Raw genomic sequence first — 7,321 nt, forward strand, 5'->3', positions numbered from 1 at the left:
TGAAGAAATCCAGAACAGTAATTCAAAAACACATATGCACCCCTGCGTTTATTGCAGAATAGCCAAGATATGAAAGTAACGTAAGTGTCTATTGATAGACGAATGGATAAAGTAGAAATGGTACATATATGCAATGGTACATATATACTCAGCTATTAAAAAGAATGAAATCTTGCTGTTTGTGAGAATTTGCATGTACCTAGAGTGTATAATGCTAAGTGAAATAAGTCACACAGAGAAAAACAAATATATATGATTTCACTTACATGTGGAATCTAAAGAACAAAATAAACAACAACAAAACAGAAATAAACTCAGAGATACAGAGAATATTTTGATGGTTACCAGATGGGTTGGGGGGCAGGAGGATAGGTGAAAAAGGAGAAGCAATTAAGCACAAAATGATAATTTAAAAACAAAAAGATGTAAAGTATAGATAAGGGAATATGGTCAATAATATTGTAATAACTACATACAGTATCAGATGGGTACTCTGATTTATTGGGATGATTACTTCATTAGTTATATAAATGTCTAATCACTATGTTGTGCACCTGAAATGGATATATTGTATGTCAACTGTAATTAGAAATTCAAAAACAATTTAAAAGTTAGAGGAATATTTAAATGTTTTACCTGTTCCTCTTAGAATAAATCATTAGATATTTTTGAATATGATTAACAAATTAGGCAATTGATATATACACATCATTTTTAATTAATATAATTAATTTAGAACAGTTTTAGATTCACAAAAAATTGAGCAGATATTTCATAGAATTATCCTAAAAATTCTATCTTTTTCATATCCCCACCATTTTCCCCTTTATTAACATTGTAGTAGTGTGCTACATTTACGTCAATAAAACAATATTAATACATTATTATTAAATAAAGGTTATAGCTGACATTAAGGTTCACTCTTTGTGTTATATAATACTATGGGCTTTGACCCTAGAAGATACAGAAATTTCTAATGTTAATAGTATGTCATTAAAATAGTTTGATCTGTAATAAAAATTCTTTCGATAAAGAAAATATGAGGCTTTACTTTCAAAACATTTCAAAAACTGTAATCGACTTAACTAAGATATAATTTACATGCAATAAATTTCATAAACTTCATGTGTAAAATTCAATAAGATTGAAAATAAATACAGTTATACAACCACCATCATAATTACGATACAGAACAAAAGTTGATAAATGTTTTTGTAAAGGGCAAGATAATACATACTCTAAGCTCTGGAATTTATAAAGCAAAATCAAAGAGATTTTGTAGATATTTATGTAAGTACAAACCAGAAACAATTTTTCAAAAAATTTTAATAGATTCAAGTTATAATGATAGTGGAGTACTATGTTTTTATATCCTGTGTCTTTTAATACAAAAAAAATTGAAATCTTTTTGAAGAAAAACACTTCACTCAATTGGCTTTTAAATTTACTGTTCTTGTTTTTCAAAAACAATTGCAAATGTTTATATGTTAACACCAGTGTCTAAAGGAATTTTATGTATTTCACTTTCGACAATGTGTTTTACATAGATTAACACTGCACATACTGATATCAGTTCATTAGCAAATATTTAATTGAGCATATTCATCATTTCGAAAGCATCTATTGGACTGCATTAGATTATTCTCTTTTGTATTTTTTTATTGTTATTACATTGCAGATGAATTACATCCGAATGATGAATAGGTGGAAGCTCTATAATTGCTCAGTTATTAGATGGATTTTGAAATATGGAAATTTTCTTTGTATTTGTGTGAAGATACAGAAAAACTAAGATTGTAGTTTGAAATCAGAAAAACATACCCTGCAAACTGATGTGGCAAAGAGATGTCATTTCTTGTTTTAACATTTGAGATTATGGGAAGTATGTAAAACAATATGACATTACTTGAGATACAAAGAAAATCATTTGTCATTAATATGACCTTTTTTTTTGAGATCAGGTATTTTTTGCTATCCAATGGAATTTCTTTGTTGCAAGGTGTGTTATTGTGCCCAAAAATTTATAATCCTTAATTCTGAGAGCTAACAAATTCACTTTTTACACTGCTGATTCAATAACATATAATATATTTAAATACCTCAAAGTTCCTGCTGATGAATAATTTAATTAATAATTATATGTTTTCAATGGCTTACAAATTTCATTCAAATAAGCCTTTATCTGCTCCATGCATATTTTTATAACCATCTATCGTAACACATCTTAGCAGATCCCACCTCAGGTCTTACTGAATTGTGTTTTCTCAAAGTCTTTGAAACTAATCTCCCCTATTGTTGTTCAATGGAGACGATTTATAGAGACTAATTCTTCAGTCACTTCAAATTTAGCATAAATTCCTTAAATAAATAACTGAGAAAGATATATAACAATTGACTCAGCAAGAGTAAAGAAAACCATTCCAAATCATTTGCTTTGTTTCTTTGATTTATATAGATTGCTCCCAATCTTCTCAAGTCTTTGATCAATTGTTCTCCACAAAAGGCTACCATAAACAATTTATTTTCTCTAAATACTATAGCTGCTATAATCAAACATGATTTAATTAACACACGAGTGATAAATGACTTTTCTTACTTGTCTAATAAATGAGCTAATTAGAAATGAATGTTAGTTGAAATCTCATTTTTGTGTGTGTGTGTGTGTTTGTATGTGTGAAAAAGCTGTTCCAAATTTCTATTTTTTTTACATTGCTTTTCTGTGAATTTGGAATGCTATGATGGGTGTTGTTTAGTTTGGTGGAGTCTACATATATTGTATTCTTTTGGCATAGCTACAATGCATATAGAGCATTGCACAATAAACACATTCTTTGCCATTTTACTAACAGAATGATCCGAATTCCATTGTGCCTTAGAGGCAATCTCTGAAACTCAATTGTCCCTTCTTTTCTCTTTTTAACATGATAAATACACTTTGCTAATACAAAATACATAAAATTCTGTGGAAATGTGTATGACACTCAGAACACTGTCCAGTTATAACTGCATCATTGAGATATGTAATAAAAAATAATAACATCACCTATGGTCTCTGTCACAAAAATTTAATTATACTGTCATAGCAAAAAGCACCCTTATGCAATAAACATTGTTGGGTACCAATAAAACTTTATTCATGAATACTGAAATTTTAATTTTATAGAACTTTCATGTCATAAAATATATTTTTCTTTTGATTCTCTTTAATCACTTAAAATGTTAAAAATCATTCTTAGTTCATATACCAAAAAAATCAATCTATGGTTTTAGTACCTACTTGCCATACAGCTAAAATTTAAAAGAAAAGAAAAAATATACTGAGAGTTGATTACAATATGTAACGACTAGAACAACTGCTGAGTATGACTGAGAAGACAACCAAGGGTAAAGCTTTGATGATATCAAGATTTAATGCGACATACTATGTGTTTTGGTGAGAATAAATGATTTCGTTTCTTGTGGTCAAAACAAATCCAGATGCATGAATTATAACAAAATTAACTTCTTTCAATTTAGCTTTCTAGGAAAACAACTAAAGAATTTGAATTCAAGATAGCTATAATAGAGAATATAGATTTATATAGGTTTTATTCTAAAATCAGAGTAACTGTCCCCTCCCCAAATCAAGAACTTTTCATAGTTCAGCGGTAAAGAGGGCAGGGCCCAGCTTTTTAAGGCCCAGTGGCCCATTCGGATAGGACTACCACTCTTGACCATCCTGATATCAAAAGAAACAACTTTGTTCTCTCCTCCTAGGATATTTCTGGTGCATGGATTTACATCTTATTCAAAATCGCTACACATTCATTTAGACTTCCTAGATCCATTGGTACAAATGTAATTAAAATTAAACATATAAGAAATATGTATGATTCAGATAATGCAGACTTCATAGTGATTGTTTCTTTGCTGCTTGATGCTATAGTCCACCCAGCCTAGCTGAACCACCCCACAGATTTCAGTTCACTTATAACTTTCACCAGTAGATGCTGATGTCTTTGAGATTTTTATAATTATCATTAAATATGTGTCTGAAAGGAGGAAAAATCAATGCAATTAACCAAATCAAGACAGAAAACCATAAAATCACTTAAATATATACAGAAAAGTGCTTGTTAAAATTTAATCTTCATTCATGATAAAAATTTAGCAAACTTGTCTTCAAGCTGATGGTGTATTTATACAAAGTCTATGCTAATCTCATACTTACAGATGACTTAAGAATAAAAACAATAGAGCAACTACATTTGTTTATTTCTGATTTCCATAAAACTAAGGTAATATTAAATAAAAGTATTTATTAAAATGTAGTCCTATCATATATTATATCGTATCACATTAAATTGTACCATATCACATCATATATCATCTTATAATACAACAATAAAAAAAAAACAAAGAAAGAAAATTAACACTTAAGTAATGTGCTATAAGCAGGAATAGAAATAGAAGGGGTACTCATAGAAAAATTCCTACATTTCACATGGTAGGAATCTTTTTGTAAGATGATGAGCTACCAAGCAATAATAATATTTATAAAATAACTAGAATGATGTTCTCCAAAATTATCCCTCCTTCATTTATGTAATACTCTTCTATGTCTCAGAATCAACTTAAGAAAACCAGCTACCAAATGTTCTTGAAAATTTGCATAGCAGCAAATTATTCACAACGTAATAGTGCCATATTGCAATTTTTAGTGTAATTTTGGGTCAATGCATTGTTTTCCAGAAATAGTGTAAATCTGTGTAAATTGTCATGTTTTAATGAAGTAATTGAATGTAAGTCAACTCCAAAAAAATTCACAGTAAAAACAAGATATTCAAGATAGGCAAGAGACAGTTCTTTTTATTTCTTTAGAAATACTTTCACTTCTAAGGCCACAGAAAGCTATCTTCTTGGGCTGCAGGAACTTTTTTTCTTTTAAAAATATATTGACCTACAGTTATTTTTTCTAATGTAATATAAAAGTGACAATTAATCCTAAAATTCACCAAAGGATTTAAACTTATTAACTATAAAATTAAGCCAATATTAAGTGTGTTCTGAATAGTCAATTTATCGCATAGAACACATTAATTTTAAATATCAAGATATAAATTACCTTCGTGGCCTGTGTTAATGTAATGCTGTTAAAGGAGGAAGAAGAACATAAACAAACATTTGTATTTTTGTGGTGTTTGTTGGAAACATTTGATTAACAATTTATATAAAGAGATCTTATAAGATTTCGCAATATTTTTAAAATAAAATTTATATTTTATTCAATCGAAAGTTCATATTTAAACGATAACCATGTTTTTACTAACTGTGCGAGTATATATTTATCTAGCCAGTTTCTGCTTTACATTCGAGGTCATTTAATGCATAAGGTTTTAAACATATCAGGAACATTTTATAATGATAATTTTAAAAACACACACACATAATGAGCACATGCATTGCATACAAAAACACTCGCTCTTTTAATTTCTTATACTGAAGAGTAAAGAAGCCAGGAGAAGAAAAATTACTAAACAATTTAAAATGAATAAAAATATAGTTATTTAAGAATTTAGTTTTTCTTATTGTTTTATGTATTTATGTTAATTCTTCTGAGCTTTAATAGTCTTTCTAATATATGAAAAATCATCATTTTCTAATTTATCAATCTTCTGACCATTTCTTAAATATTTCCTTCTGAGGTAAAAAGGCCAACTACTAGAGAGATTTAAAAATAAGAGAAAGGGAAAAAAATGTGACTTGAAACCATGTCAGGTTGAGACAAAGTAGCAGATGATGCTGTGTATAAAAGGAAAGACTCATTTCCTTATTTCCTTCACCAACAGAAATATTTTTCTTTTTCTTCTACTTGTAAAGATCTTCAGTTTTTTACATCTATAACACTTTCAAAATAATCTCAAAGTTATTTACTGGCATTATTTAAACTCAACAAAAGTCACAAGAATTAAACCATTTTTCATTTTGCAGATGAGTAAAGTGATCTGATGAATCAATTCGCTTCTCCAAATGAAGCATGACTATTCATATTCATAGCTATAATATTTGATACACTTTATTAAAAGTATGCATTTTTAGAAGTAATTTTAAATTTGTCATTTGTTTACCTAAATAAACTCTTAATGTATTTAAGTTTCTTATACACACACTTAAAAGGCAAATATATTAGAGTTCTCATGTAATTTTAAAATTTAATTTATATACATAAATTATATTTATGTTATACCTAGAAGTTTTATTTTTCTATATAATTAGTGGATGATGAAAAATTCATACTTTATATGGAAAATGGAAAAGAGACAACTAAAATGATACGGCATATTATTAAAATATATTAAAACCAAAACAACTGAAAAGATACTACATAAATTTAGCTTTTGGTAATAAAGATATACACATACTTCTGAGAGAGAAAAGAAATAATCTGCAAAATGAAAGCATTTTCTCTGACACTGTACCTTATACCCACTTTGAATCTTCTTCTAGCTCTGAAAATCTCCATTTTTGCCCCTAGAAAAGCCTTGATTTGACAAATAGTAAAAAAACTATCATAGATTAATTTTGATTATGATTCTATAAATTAAGGAATATGTAATTAATTGGATTCAGTTACAAGGGTCATGTAGTGTTTAGAGAAAAGAGAGACTAAATTAATCTGGAAGAAAAAGTTTTAAGTGAAAAGATCAAATTTTAACTAAACTGTAACTTTGCTTATTTATTAGTTAATTTGTTATCCCCTCACTGTTAAGCAGAAATGTAGACTCTAGAATGTTATAGAAGATAAAGCTATTCTACGGCTATGCTACCCTGAACAAGCCTGATCCCGTCTGATCTTGGAAGCTAAAGCAGGGTTGGGCCTGGTTAGTACTTGGATGGGAAACCACCAGGGATGACCAGGTGCTGGAGGAGTAAAAAAAAAAAAAAAGAGAGTGTAAACTGACAAGGTCCTTGCAATCTGTGAGGTCAACCAAGGGTTGCCTCACCTAAAAAATAAAAAAATAAAATAAAAGAAAGCTACATATTTTGCTCATCAGAGTAGCATAAATGTTGAATACCAACTAAAAAAAATAACTTTCTAAAATCCTGGAAAGAATAGCATAGACAATGCACAATTTGATTTGATACTAGAAGAAATTCTTTTTGGATAGGATGAACCTGAATTTATCACAAAAAAATGTACTTACATTGTTTTCAAAGAATATAGTTGGATGGTTATGTAGATGAAAGAAAGTATTTCAGTTGAGTGATATGTCATGAGCAAAAACCTTTGACTGAAGTGATTGGCAGAAGTTTGAGAACATCAGAACTTCAGCTTTGTAAA

At 28.6% G+C, this 7,321-nt stretch overlaps 1 pseudogene; it reads left to right on the top strand.

Moving 5' to 3' along the window:
* The first annotated feature begins 6,789 nt into the window (after positions 1–6,789).
* LOC118614032 lies at positions 6,790–6,909 on the top strand (annotated as a pseudogene).
* The last annotated feature ends 412 nt before the right edge of the window (positions 6,910–7,321 follow it).

Source organism: Rousettus aegyptiacus, unplaced genomic scaffold, assembly GCF_014176215.1.
Source record: "Rousettus aegyptiacus isolate mRouAeg1 unplaced genomic scaffold, mRouAeg1.p scaffold_m13_p_2, whole genome shotgun sequence".
NCBI lineage: Eukaryota > Metazoa > Chordata > Mammalia > Chiroptera > Pteropodidae > Rousettus > Rousettus aegyptiacus.